Below are 14,748 nucleotides of genomic sequence, written 5' to 3'. Positions count from 1 at the left end.
GAGAAGCATAGCTCATACTGAATGCCACAAGGGACAACAGCAATCCGCCGCTCCTTCCATCACGACAAAGCACTCTAACGAACTTTTTCAGTCCTTCCGCTATAGGAAATCAATCGTATCTTCACTTCTTTTTAAATGTAATGTCGTGTTCAGTGGAGGAGTCATGACGAAATGTAGGTAGACCGTTGAGAACACATTGCACAGTTACAACCAGAGGAAGGTTGGCCCAACTATGGTCGAAATGTCGCTTATATTTAGTGGCAGTTACGTCAAAATATGACGTGACATCATACCCAGAAAACGTTTATGCTTACTGTCTGTGAAAGCAGAGGCCTATACATTTACAATTTTTGTGTCAATATAAAATCATGATAGTTTATTCTGTTGAGGTCAGCAAGTGTAGATATACGGTCAATCGGCATGCTACTGATAATCAGAATTATCATTAAAAGAAGATATTTTTCTGATGTACACAAGTCTCTAAAACGTTCTTAATGTGCCTATTATTCTACTTTTCTAAATACTGCATAACAGATCCCACAGTCTGTGGTATACAGTAGTTAATAACCATCGTTGTCATAACAGTAGGGTGTAACTGACTGACCTGTTTGTGAAGACAGATCTGACGATTCAGACAAAGTTGGTCGGCACCGCGAAGCGCATACAGCACTGCAGGTTGTGTCAGTAAGGCACTGATGACCTGTCGGTCAGAGCAACTTATATATCTGGGCGAAATGTGAACTTCTTGTGCAGACCTTGAGATGCGCCGTATCTCATCCGGTTGCAACACCAGTGATAAGTAACATCTGTCTGTCTGTCTGACCGTATGGATATGTTGCGTGAGATTCGCTATCAAGATCTCTAATGGCGGGATGACATTCGAGAGGCAAGGTTTCCTCAGAAAGTTCTGGAGACTTTCACTGTGAGATCGTTCCCCCGGAACGGAAGGGTGGTGATTTTGTTCACTCTGTCCCCGGAACATTGTGCAGAGATTCAGTGGAATCGTGGAATAACCTAAATTACGGATGGTTTGGTTTGTACACAAACCAGGTCGCCTGCATTACATGTCTCATAGCTTCTAATTTCTTCGCGTAAATGACAAAGATTTGCAACATCCCAAGATGTTATTAAGACTACGAGTAAACTCCCAAGTATAATCCAGTTTCAAACATATGAAGATTTAACACAATAAATTACGCTGATGCAAGACGTATACGCAGTTTCTAACTGTAACACTTGACTTATTGTGTTATAAGATAAATGTAAGATTATACCTATTAATGAATACACGGTAGCACTTTAAAATTTTAAACTCAGTTGTAATTACAAAAATAATTTCTCAAGATACTCAAAAATCAAATTGATTTTGTTGCTGAAAGCCGTTAGATAGGCGACCTGCCATTAGCAGCGGGTGATCTGTTTCGCCGTTTAGTTTTAAAAATCCTCAATGCAACGTGAAACTTGAATACTTGGAAGAAAGAGTGTTCATAATCATGGTACGGGAGTAAAGAACTAAATCTTATTCCAAGATTAGAAAATGTATCGGATAACAATTGTCGATAGCCAGAATATTACAATAAATTTATTGATCAAATAGCTGTTCCACGTATGCTCTGAACATGACACAACATTCAGTTTGAATCCATTATCTGATTGTTTATTCTAGTGTTTCTGTTGAGATGATACTTAGAATGTGGTCTTATAAATTAAATGTTTCGATTAAGTAATACTACCCTTTTCTAACTTTGAACTCTGTTATGATAGAAGCAGTGATTGATGTAATAACTGTCACGAGTATTTTCAGCCACTCATAAACTGGTATAAGAATTTCCCGTGAGTGGTAACGAAAACAGCATTAATTCCCTGTCAGAACCAAATCATTCAATGATTATGATCATTTTAAGAGGAAAGGAGCTACATTCCACTTTAACACCTAAGCTGAGGCCAGCGACTTCGTTAAGGCTTGCATGGATGGGCATAAATGAGCAGCCTGATTCGTAGTAGGACAAAAGTTGTAATGAATAAAAGCGAATCATACTGAACGTTCTAATTCAGTTTTCACTTGCACTCCACCCTTGAAGAACAGAAATCCTGCAGTTCCTGATTTGGAGCCTACATACGAGTTAATTATCTTATTTTGGTGGTTGATATTCGAAGTGCACCTTAAAAATACGACTATTTGAAATGTATAACACAAATTTGTTATTTGTGTCATTTGTTTTTACTCATTATTTATTTTCAACATTGTCCAGAAATAGAGATTACTTTTTGTGATTCATAAGCTGATAATTTTTTCCTGTTGAAGATCGATTATATCTGGTTACTTACTTTGTTCCCAACACCAATATGAGTGAAATGTTCTTTCATTGGTGGCCCCAGAAATTCATGGATGGATCAAGCCTCTTGTTCAACACCACTTGTGGTTGACAACATCTAGATCTATGTCGTGAAAACCTTTAAAGTTTTCCTTTACAATAGAATGAAGCGAAAAGCCGGTTAACAACAACCAATAATCACAGAGGGCCAGAAGGCTTAGAGTTTACTTTAAAAAGTTTACAACAAGATTAAAATCAATAATTACCAAGAGACAGAATGCTTAGAAATTGTCTTGAAGTTTTCAATCATTAAAAGAAGGTTGTCAATACAAAGCCGAGAAAGGCTTAGAAATGTCCCCTTTAGAAAAACTAAAAACAAAACCAAATTTACATACATGTGTCCGTCGTGAACTAAACTTGCAATAGAGTTTAACATGTTTAAATTTAGTAACTCTCTAGTTGCTTGAAACCTTCCCAGCTTGAAACCTTCCCATTAGCACAATTCTGAGGCTTGATTCCGAGAGGGCAAGGCAGGCAAGTACAAATTTAACGAGAAACGGAAAATTAGGAAGATCCCTGGGACAGAGATTCGCAATAAGCGTAAGAACTTAAACGACCGACGGCCCACAACCACAACTCGGCAGGGAATGACGGTCCCAATGAGGTCCTAGTATCGACCTCTGCCCACAAACGTGACCCCTTCCACTCCCATCGTCAAGTTGGGCGACTGGTGAGGCACACCAGTAAAACATGTTGGCCAGTCGGACAACCAGTACCTGGGACAGGAAAACTGTCAACCTGGTATTAGTGTTAGATCAACTTAGAAAGTAACCACGCAAAACACAAGAATAATTCGCCACTTTAACCTTGTGCAAATTCGTTTCTTTTTTTAAATGATAAAAATTTTAAAAATGTTATAACAGTTAAGACCAAGAAATAACCAAGATGACTGTAACAAAACTATTATATTTACAGACTAACATTTAAACAAGAGGGTAATATTTAAACACAAGATTAATCCAAGGTAATTACAACATGTTGCCCCCACAAATCCAGTACTTGGCCAGCGTTAAGATTGACTGCTCATTCAAAAGTTTCAGTAAATACGAAAACTGCATTTTATGAATGTAGGGCATTCATCAACAGTTCACAGTATCCGCTACATGACAGCCATCTCCCTGTACGGCTAGGGCTAATGAACAGCCCATTGGATGGCCAATGTAATTCTCGAACACAGTTTTTAAAAAAATATGTTTAACAACTCGGCGGAATAATTGGCCTGTTCATCCCAGTGGGACTACTATTAGTTGGATCCCTTCACAGATCCACAAAAAACAATACCAGAAGCAACTCAAACAATACTAAAACCAGTCTCTCTGCAGCAATAGGGATGAACTGCTAGTAATCAGGGACACACAGAAGCCAGAAGCGGCCAAAACATCCAAAAACGTCGTCTGCTTAGACGACCAACCGACCAACCACCGGTCGTTGTGGTGTCACCTGGAAGCCTACCTAACTGACGTGAATGTAATGTAAACAGAGAAAATAATGCCTGTAGTATTATGAGTCATTTTGTCGAGTCTGATAATATTCTGTGACAAATATTGTAAATATTTTCCATTCATCTCAAAGATAAGGAATACGATATTTCAGTAAGTTCCACGAAAGCATGGAGCTTCAAGTGTAATATATACAAACGTCAAAAAAAGTTTTGCATCATCTCAGTTCCGAGAGTTCCGGAACCTGTACAGAAAATTCGAATAGAGGTAAACATAAACATCATTTCCGCCCTTTTTATTGTTAATGAAAATCACACATTGCATGTTGTACTACCATACAGCGTGACCTTTAGTGGCGGTGGTCCAGACTTCTGTACACACCGGTACCTCTAATACCCAGTAGCACGTCCTTTTGCACTGATGCATAACTGTATTCGTCGTGGCATCCTGTCCACAAGTTCGTCAAGGCACTGTTGGGCCAGATTGTCCCACTCCTCGACGGCGATTCGGCTTGCTTAGATCCCTCAGAGTGGTTGGTGGGTCACGTCGCCCATAAATAGCCCTTTTCAACCTATCTTAGACATGTTCGATATGGTTCATATCTGGAGAGCATGCTGGCCTCTAGTCGAGCGATGTCGTTATTCCTGAAGGAAGTCATTCACATGATGTGCACTACGGGGGCGCGAATTGTCATCCATGAAGATGAATGCTTCGCTGATATGGTTGCACTATCGTACAGCCGTTACGGCGCCTTCCATGTCCTTCCCACATAATACCACCGAAAAACGGCAGGGAACCTCCACCTTGTTGCATTCGCTGGACAGTGTGTTTAAGGCGTTCACCCTGATCGGGTTGCCTCCAGAAACGTCTCCGACGATTGTCTGGTTGAAGGCATATGCGACACTCATCGGTGAAGAGAACGTGATGTCAATCCTGATCGGTCCATTCGGCATGTTATTGGGCCCATTTGTACCGCGCTGCATGTGGCGTGGTTGCAAAGATGGACCTCACCGTGGACTCGGGAGTGAACTTGCTCATCATGCAGCCTGTTGCGCTCAGTTTGAGACGTAACACGACGTTCTGTGGCTACACGAAAAGCATTATTCAACATGTTGGCGTTGCTGTCAGGGTTCCTCCGAGCCATAATCCGTAGGTAGCGGTCATCCACTACAGTAGTAGCCCTTGGGCGGCCTGAGCAACGCATGTTATCGACAGTTCCTGTCTCTCTGCATCTCCTCCATGTCCGTGCAACATCTCTTTGGTTTACTCCGAGACGCCTGGACACTTCCCTTGTTGAGAGCCCTTCCTGGCACAAAGTAACAATGCGGACGCTATCGAACCGCGGTATCGACCGTCTAGGCATGGTTGAACTACAGACAACACGAGCCGTGTACCTCCTTCCTGGTGGATGAATGGAAGTGATCGGCTGTCGGACCCCCTCCGTTTAATAGGCGCTGCTCATGCATGGTTGTTTATATCTTTGGGCGGCTTTAGTGACATCTCTGAACAGTCAAAGGGACTGTGTCTGTGATACAATATCCACAGTCAACATCTGTCTTCAGGAGTTTTGGGAAGAGGGGTGATGCAAAACTTTTTTTAATGTGTGTGTATACATAAGATTCATGTTGCTCCCCCTGTTTGTTGTCTGTTTTCCGCCTGGTTGTTCTCTCTCGCCTGTGGGTCGATGTATGTATAACTCGCTGCCTGTATTATTTTATGAACTTCAAAGTTACTATATATTGTTATCTGGAAATATCGTATGTTTCTTTTAAAAATATTTCTCTCTCGACGTGACATTTATTTAAAAATAATAATATTGCTGTCGATTGCCCATCTGGCTTCGACTGTTTCGATGGTGCTGAGTACGCGATTACGTATACTAAAGAATATATCAGTTTCTGCGAGATTCGCTCGCAAGGGAAAATAATCCTGAGTGCTTTTATGAATTTTGACAGTCGGTTTCCAATATTAAAGTCACTTCATATTTCTGATTACGAAACTTACTCAGAGATTTAACAGCACAAGGCTTAGGTGATGCTTTACCTTTGGTTTAAAATATTTTAGTTAATTTATAGGAAAAAAAGTTAACTCAGTTCAGAAAGAGATAAAGTTAAAGCAATTCTTTGCAATTATTTCAACAATACGCAGATGTTTGTACCATTTTTTCTTTCTGTGTAACATTAGATTAATTTGCTGGGAAAAGAAATCATTTCATGCTCTATATTATCGCTGGGTTAGTTGCAGTTTACGTTGGCATCCACTGAAAGAGAGCGTAACATTTGCATTAATAATAAATAACTTTTCGCCAGCGTATTGAGATTTTAAGTTCACACTACATTTATTTAAGACGCTTTCACTCGCGCTCAAAATATACGTGGCAACCCCAAAAGAATAATAAGAATTTAAACATGCAGGTTGCGACTGACACCTGCGCGCGTATTTCAAACCGCACGTAGCAGTCTGCATGGACTTATACGAAATAACTAAATTAATTCAACATCGCAATAATTACGCAGAAAGGAGGTAATGGTACATTGTTCCTGATGAAAAATCAGATACAAAGAAAAAGGTTGCAAGTGAATCGCCAATTGACAGCTTGTTTCTAAGAGGTCAGTTCGGCTGACGGCAACACAATGGGCGGCGGCGGCAACACACTTTCGATGGAAAACCAGCAGCCATCAGCCTCCCGCGGAATGGGGCTTTGGTCACTTCCCGTACAATCAGCCAACCGCAGTCCCGACCGCTTCAGCTCGGAGCCAACTTCTTCACAGCGCTGCGTCGCGGCAGCAGAGCCTCCAGACGACTGGAGGAGAAACCAAACAGAAGAAGTCGCAAGGAAGAGAAGTCGATACAAGCCGACGCGGCTCAATAATATATGCCATCTACATCTATATCTACATGATTACTCTGCAATTCACATTTAAGTGCTTGCCAGAGGGTTCATCGAACCACAATCATACTTTCTCTCTACCATTCCACTCCCGAACAGCGCGCGGGTAAAACAAACACCTAAACCTTTCTGTTAGAGCTCTGATTTCTCTTATTTTATTTTGATGATCATTCCTACCTATGTGGGTTGGGCTCAACAAAATATTTTCGCATTCGGAAGAGAAAGTTGGTGACTGAAATTTCGTAAATAGATCTCACCGCGACGAAAAACGTCTTTGCTTTAATGACTTCCATCCCAACTCGCGTATCATATCTGCCACACTCTTACCCCTACTACGTCATAATACAAAACGAGCTGCCCTTTTTTGCACCCTTTCGATGTCCTCTGTCAATCCCACCTGGTAAGGATCCCACACCGCGCAGCAATATTCTAACAGAGGACGAACGAGTGTAGTGTAAGTTGTCTCTTTAGTGGACTTGTTGCATCTTCTAAGTGTCCTGCCAATGAAACGCAACCTTTGGCTCGCCTTCCCCACAACATTATCTATGTGGTCTTTCAAACTGAAGTTGTTCGTAATTTTAATACCCAGGTACTTAGTTGAATTGACAGCCTTGAGAATTGTACTATTTATCGAGTAATCGAATTCCAACGGATTTGTTTTGGAACTCATGTGGATCACCTCACATTTTTCGTTATTTAGCGTCAACTGCCACCTGCCACACCATACAGCAATCTTTTCTAAATCCATTTGCAACTGATACTGGTCTTCGGATGACCTTACTAGACGGTAAATTACAGCATCATCTGCGAACGACCTAAGAGAACTGCTCAGATTGTCACCCAGGTCATTTATACAGACCAGGAACAGCAGAGGTCCCAGGACGCTTCCCTGGGGAACACCTGATATCACTTCAATTTTACTCGATGATTTGCCGTCTATTACTACGAACTGCGACCTTCCTGACAGGAAATCACGAATCCAGTCGCACAACTGGCCCTCAGCTTGATTAGAAGTCGCTAGTGAGGAACGGTGTCGAAAGCTTTCCGGAAATCTAGAAATACGGAATCAACTTGAGATCCCCTGTCGATAGCGGCCATTACTTCGTGTGAATAAAGAGCTAGCTGCGTTGCACAAGAACGATGTTTTCTGAAACCATGCTGATTACGTATCAATAGATCGTTCCAAAAGGTTCAAATGGCTCTGAGTAGTATGGGACTTAACATCAGTGGTCATCAGTCCCTTGAACTTAGAACTACTTAAACCTAACTAACCTAAGGACATCACACACATCCATGCCCGAAGCAGGATTCGAACCTGCGACCGTAGCAGTCGTACGGTTCCGGACTGCGCGCCTAGAACCGCTAGACCACCATGGCCGGCAATAGATCGTTCCCTTCGAGGTGATTCATAATGTTTGAATACAATATATGCTCCAAAACCCTAGTAAAAACCGACATAAATGATATAAGTCTGTAGTTCGATGAATTACTCCTACTACCCTTCTTAAACACTGGTGCGACCTGCGCAATTTTCCAATCTGTAGGTACAGATCTATCGGTGAGCGAGCGGTTGTATATGATTGCTAAGTAGGGAGCTATTGTATCAGCGTAATCTGAAAGGAACCTAATCGGTATATAATCTGGACCTGAAGACTTGCCCGTATCAAGCGATTTGAGTTGCTTCGCAACCCCTAACGTATCTACGTCTAAGAAACTCATGCTAGGAGCTGTTCATGTTTCAAATTCTGGAATATTCCATTCGTCTTCCCTGGTGAAGGAATTTCGGAAAACTGCGTTCAATAACTCCGCTTTAGCGGCACAGTCGTCAGTAACAGTACCATCGGCACTGCGCAGCGAAGGTATTGACTGCGTCTTGCCGCTTGTGTACTTTACATACGACCAGAATTTCTTCGGATTTTCTACCAAATTTCGAGACAATGTTTCGTTGTGGAACCTATTAAAGGCATCTCGCATTGAAGTCCATGCCAAATTTCGCGCGTCTGTAAATTTTAGCCAATCTTCGGGATTTCGCGTTCTTCTGAACTTCGCATGCTTTTTCCGTTGCCTCTGCAACAGCGTTCGGACCTGTTTTGTATACCATGGGGGATCAGTTCCGTCTCTTACCAATTTATGAGGTATGAATCTCTCAATTGCTGTTGCTACTATATCTTTGAATTTAAGCCACATCTCGTCTACATTTGCATAGTCAGTTCGGAAGGAATGGAGATTGTCTCTTAGGAAGGCCTCCAGTGACACTTTATCCAATTTTTTAAATAAAATTATCTTGCGTTTGTTTCTGGTGGATTTGGAAGAAACGGTATTGAGCCTAGCTACAACGACCTTGTGATCACTAACCCCTGTATCAGTCATGATGCTCTCTATTAGCTATGGATTGTTTGTGGCTAAGAGGTCAAGTGTGTTTTCGCAACCATTTACAATTCGCTTGGGTTCGTGGACTAACTGCTCGAAATAATTTTCGGAGAAAGTATTTAGGACATTCTCGGAAGATGTTTTCTGCCTACCACCGGTTTTGAACAAGTATTTTTGCCAACATATCGAGGGAAGGTTGAAGTCCCCACCAACTATAACCAGTGAGTGGGGTATTTATTTGTTACGAGACTCAAATTTTCTCTGAACTGTTCAGCAACTATATCATCGGAGTCTGGGGGTCGGTAGAAGTAGCCAATTATTAACTTAGTTCGGCTGTTAAGTATAACCTCCACCCATACCAATTCGCACGGAGTATCTGCTTCGACTTCACTACAAGATAAACCACTACTGACAGACACAAACACTCCAACACCAATTCTGCCTAATCTATCTTTCCTGAGCACCGTCTGAGACTTCGTAAAAATTTCTGCAGAACTTATTTCAGGCTTTAGCCAGCTTTCTGTACCTATAACGATTTCAGCTTCTGTGCTTTCCCAAAACATTTCAGCCCCTTAGACTTAATCGCTATTTTCCACAATTGCGTAACGTGGCAGAAAATGTAATACTAAAAAACTCCAGTTCAGATCTCCTATTTGGTCTCTCATTCACTTCAGTGTCTCCTAAATCGTTCCCATGCATCGTCTTATGAGGAATCCTGTTCGTCGTCTTCTCTCATCTGTTTGTGGTACCCACTTGTTGTTCTGATCACTTTTTTACCTTTGACGAGTTAATTCTGATCTTAGCCAACCTCAGACTACGTACCTGCTTACTGTTCTCTCTTTCAACAAATCACAGCAGCTATCTAACTTAGTATCAGTTGAAACAATAATTATCTTTTCCCCCGTTTTCCCTTGTTACGCATAGGATCCTGTATATCGCCTTCATTGCTTCTAGTATTCATATGAAAGGGATCTATGATGTTCGTATGCTTGGACGGGTGTAATGAGGGAAAACGGCCTGTAATTGTTTTTTTTTTTTGTACACAATGTACGTATTTTTAATATGAAAATCGCTAAATTACATATTTTTGACGCCCGTTGATTTACAAATTGTCTCTACATCGCTCTCTTTTACTCACTAGATCGTGTAACATTACATTAGAACCTCACTCGAGATGTGCCATCTGGAGAGGACGGACATTCCAGCGGAGACGTAGCCAGGGCCTTGCAGATTACCAGAGAAGGAGTAAGTGGGTGCTTTTAGTGACCACAATAGTATTTTGGCCGGCTAAGAGGTGCAACGTTGTGTACTGTGAGGAGTACAGGCTGTGCGCTGAGTGTAACAAATGATCAGTAATACTACCCATGTGGTTACAGTATGGCGTGTTATGGTTATTGTGTGAAGGAACGGTGTGTATGCGGAAGTTTTCTCTAAAAGTGAAAGGCATATTGATTTTGATGTTTTTATACTGTAAGCGTGATTGATTTTACGAGAGGCGTTCGAAAAGTAATGCAGCATTTATTTTGAAAGCAGGTTGGTTTTATTCAGGGTTCCAATACACCATATTATTCACCACTCTTTCAGCCACTAAACGCTATATCTTAACATAATCTCTGTTCAGTATGACTGCCTTACGCCTACTTACTGGGAGGCCCTATATGGCTGCATGGTACCACTCTATTGGCCGACGTCGGAGCCAGCCTCCCTCATCATCCATATACTGCTTCTGACAAAGTGCATCCTTCATTGGGCGACACAGATGGAAGCCGCAAGGTGCGAGATCCGGAACGTAGCGAGGATGAGGAAGAACAGTCCAGGGAAGTTTTGTGAGCTCCTCTTGTGTGCGCAGACTTGTGTGAACCCTTGTGCTGTCATGGACAACGAGAAGTTCATTTGTATTTTCTCACAAGGTTCACTCGTGTTTGTATCTTCTTGGCCAAGTTGGAAAGGTGCTTTTTGTATGTTAATGTTCTGTCCAGAGTGACTCCCAGGTATTTTGGGCTTTCGTTGTATCTGACTGTGCCAAGAGGGCCGAACTGTGGACTGATCTTTGCTGATGAAAGGCCATTAGAGAGGTGGAACAGGCTTACATTGGTTTTACATCCATTTGGTCTCAGTCGCCATGTCTCAAAATATTCATAAAGTTTAGTAAGGCTGTTCGTTAGGTGTTCTTCACATTCAGAAAGGTCTTCACTCTGATATGAAATTGCCAGGTCATCTGCATATTGAAGTTTTCGGCAGGTCAAATTCGGCACGTCAGCTGTGTAGAGGTTGAATAACACTGGAACAAGAACAGAGCCATGAGGTAATACGTTATTGAGTGCATACCATCTGCTTTTCTCTTTTCTTGAAGACCAGCATATGAAATGCTATCCACAGGATTCGACCAGGACGCAGAGCGGAAACGTGAGTGGCAAGCTACAAGAACCTGAAACCACGAACTTGTAGACAGTCTGACAGTTTCAGCTCCAGGCTTCCACCAACCGAGGGAGGTTTAGGTGCAGTTAAACAGATATCGGACCGAAGAGGGTAGGTGCAAATACAACATTCACCAGCGGGGCATTTCAAGTAACAGTGTGTGTGACTGTGGTGACACCCAAACAATGAGCCACATTATGAATGACTGTCCGATCAGACGCTTCCCAGGTGGCATTGAGAAGCTCCATCAAGCATCCCACGAGACACTCCGCTGGATCGAGTCCATCAACATCCAAGTGTAGTCTGAGCCATTTTAAAACTTGTGTACTATATATAATTTCATATGTTCATTTTTATATATTTTTCTTTGTTTTGCTAAATGTGTATTACTGTCATTAATGCATACGATAATAATAAATAATAATAATAATTTGTATTTTTGTGACGACGAACACGCTGAAGCCGTTTCTTCAACTACCCGAGGGTAGCACAATACACTTCTGAGTTTATCGTTGCACCTTGAGGGAGGACATCAAGCAAAAGGATCCCTTCAGAGTCCCTGAAGACTGTCGTCATGACTTTACCGGCTGAGGATGCGGCTTTGAACTATTTATCGAGAGTGTGGCGCCATCCACAGACTGCCGTTTTGTTTACCATTTGAAGTGATGAACCACGTTTCATAGCGTGTGATGATGCTCAATAAAAAAATTGTCAACGCCAGCCTCGTAGATCGCAAGCAGTTCCGCACAATTTGTCCTTCATTGCTCTTTGTGGTGTTCTGTTAGGCTGCGAGGAACCTAGAAAGCACACACTTTTGAGTACCCAAACTGGTGGACGAGTGTGTCAGCACTGTAAATAGAGACGTCCTGTTGGGCAGCTATGTGTTCGATTGTGATCTGTCAATCAGCTCGAATGAGAGTGTCCACACGTTCCAACGTTGCATCAGTCACAGCTGGGTGTGGCTGGCCGGCACACAAGAGATCGGACACGTTCGCGCGACTTTGTTGAGATGATGACAGGCTCACAGCACTTTTTTGGACAACATGGTTGTGGAGATGAAGCAGCGATTAGTATGATTAATCAATTATTCAAAAACAGTCTTAATCGCATTTATTATTAGTATACCGCCAACCGGTTTCAACCCGACGTAGGGGTCATCTTCATGGCGTTTACACCACCAGCAGTCGACCAATGGTGTAAACGCCAAGAAGATGACCCCTACGTCGGGTTGAAACCGGTTGGCGGTATAATAATAACAAATGCGAGTAAGACTGTTTTTGAATAACTGATCACCGCACTTTTGTTCACTGCCAGGTCTCTGTAAACATTCAGCAAACACCTATGAATATCTGCAAGACTATGGTTTTCCGCCAAAGGAAACTCAATGACAGATCTCTGCTTGGAACGTTTCTGTGTTACAGACGCCACTTTTAAGGATACGTGTAATACCGCCACCTATCGGCACCTCATGAAAGTAGAGGGGCTGAAGCGGGAATATTACAAGATGCCCCACAACAAATTTCGCATATTTTCAACCGAAAATAGAGAGAAAAAAATGAGTTTCAGTACTTATTAAACGCCTATCGTGTATGTCAATAAGTTTTGAATTCATGCTACAGTCAGCAGCGATCTGTATTATTCTGTTGGAAATAGTCAATCGTGATTGCAAATGGTGTTTTATTTCGCCAGTGGTCACTGCTTTCAGTCTCAGGAGTCCATTGTCAGACCAGTGGGTGACACCACTGGTGACACGTGTAGACGATGAGCAGAGCTTGCCAGAAGGCAACAGTCATCAACTGCAGTTACTAACTTCTAGCACTTATACCGTGTCTTACGTTTCCGTTACCCATATCGCGGGTCAGAATCAAGCACGCGCTGATGTATGTACTTACCTACTCAAGGTTCTCTTCGTTGTGTCCTACTAGATCAGCGACAAAACAGGCTGTAATATACTGGATCAAGGGAGTTAACGGTACCTTTGATCCTTGTCGAGACTTTCCGACAATGCCACGACTTTTACCTTCAGAGACTGTAAGGAGTTTGTTTTTGGATTGGGAATCGGGCCTTCTGCGACCACGGCTTGTTCGATGAAAGAGTGAGCCATAACGTGAAATTGGGCGTTGTTGCTCATCACCGACGACACTACATTGGACGAAACTCTACAATTGTTAACGCATACCTTTGACACAGTTACGTATTAGATGTATAAGGATATACTGGTGTATTAAGTTTGCGTCTAGAACTAACTTCCCAATGGCTTATCTGTGTCAGTCCAGGATTTGGTGCCCAGCAAATCTCCTTAGGAGATAGGGAAGAGAAGTCGTAATGCACGAAAAACTATAGTGGCGACCTATTAGCAAGAAGCACAGACTTACGACCACGGAAGACGTCTGAATCCGACTAGATCTACCTAACGAGATGATATACATAATGTTCCATCTGAATTTCTAAAATTGGTGCAGGAAGTGACAACAAAACGACTATTCACATTTGTGTATGGAATGTATGAGACCTCAGACGAACTATCATCCACACAGCTCCGAAGATTGAAACGACAGATACATGCGAGAATTATTCTACAATCAGCTTAACAGCTCACGTATCCAAGTTACTGACAAGAATAGTTTACAGAAGAATGGAAAAGAAAATTGGGGATGTGTTGGATGCGGTCAGATGGCTTTAGGAAAGGTAAAGGTACCGGAGAGGCAGTTCTGACGTTGATGTTGATAATGAAAACAAAACTGAAAAAAATCAGTACACTTTCATAAGATTTGTCAACCTGGGAAAAACGTTGAAAATATAAGATGGTGTAAAATGTTCAAAATATTGAGAAAAATATGGGTAAGCTAAAGAGAAAGAACGATAGCATACAAACCGAGAGGGAATAACATGAGTGGAAGACCAAGAACGAAGTGCTCGGATTAAAAAGGGTGTAGGACAGGAATGTGGTCTTTCGCCCCTACTATTCAGTCTGTACTTCGAAGAGAGAATGATGGAAATGAAAGGAAGGTTCAAACGTGGGATTAAAATTAAAGGTGAAAGTATATGAATGATAAGATTCGCTGATGATATTGCTCTCGTTATTGAAAATGATGGAGAATTACAGGATCTGTTGAATAGAATGAACAGTCCAGTGAGTTAGGATGTCTGTTGAGAGTAAATCGAAAAAAGACCAAAGTAATGCGAAGTAGCAAGAAACACAAGAACAATAAACTTAACATTGGAATTGGTGATCACGTAGTAGATAAAGTTAAGG

At 41.9% G+C, this 14,748-nt stretch overlaps 1 protein-coding gene across 1 annotated transcript in view; it reads right to left on the bottom strand.

Moving 5' to 3' along the window:
• The window catches only part of LOC126252338 (aminopeptidase N-like), a 29,910-nt gene extending 29,217 nt beyond the window's left edge, over positions 1 to 693 (bottom strand). Inside the window, exon 1 of the mRNA XM_049953225.1 lies at positions 605 to 693. The gene's annotated coding sequence lies outside the window, so the exon portion shown is untranslated. The remainder of the gene's footprint in view (positions 1 to 604) is intronic.
• Between the last annotated feature and the right edge of the window lie 14,055 nt (positions 694 to 14,748).

Source organism: Schistocerca nitens, chromosome 4, assembly GCF_023898315.1.
Source record: "Schistocerca nitens isolate TAMUIC-IGC-003100 chromosome 4, iqSchNite1.1, whole genome shotgun sequence".
In the NCBI taxonomy this organism is placed as follows: Eukaryota; Metazoa; Arthropoda; class Insecta; order Orthoptera; family Acrididae; genus Schistocerca; species Schistocerca nitens.
The sequence above is the reverse complement of the archived record's forward strand: the minus strand, read 5'-3'. Positions and strand labels throughout refer to the sequence as shown.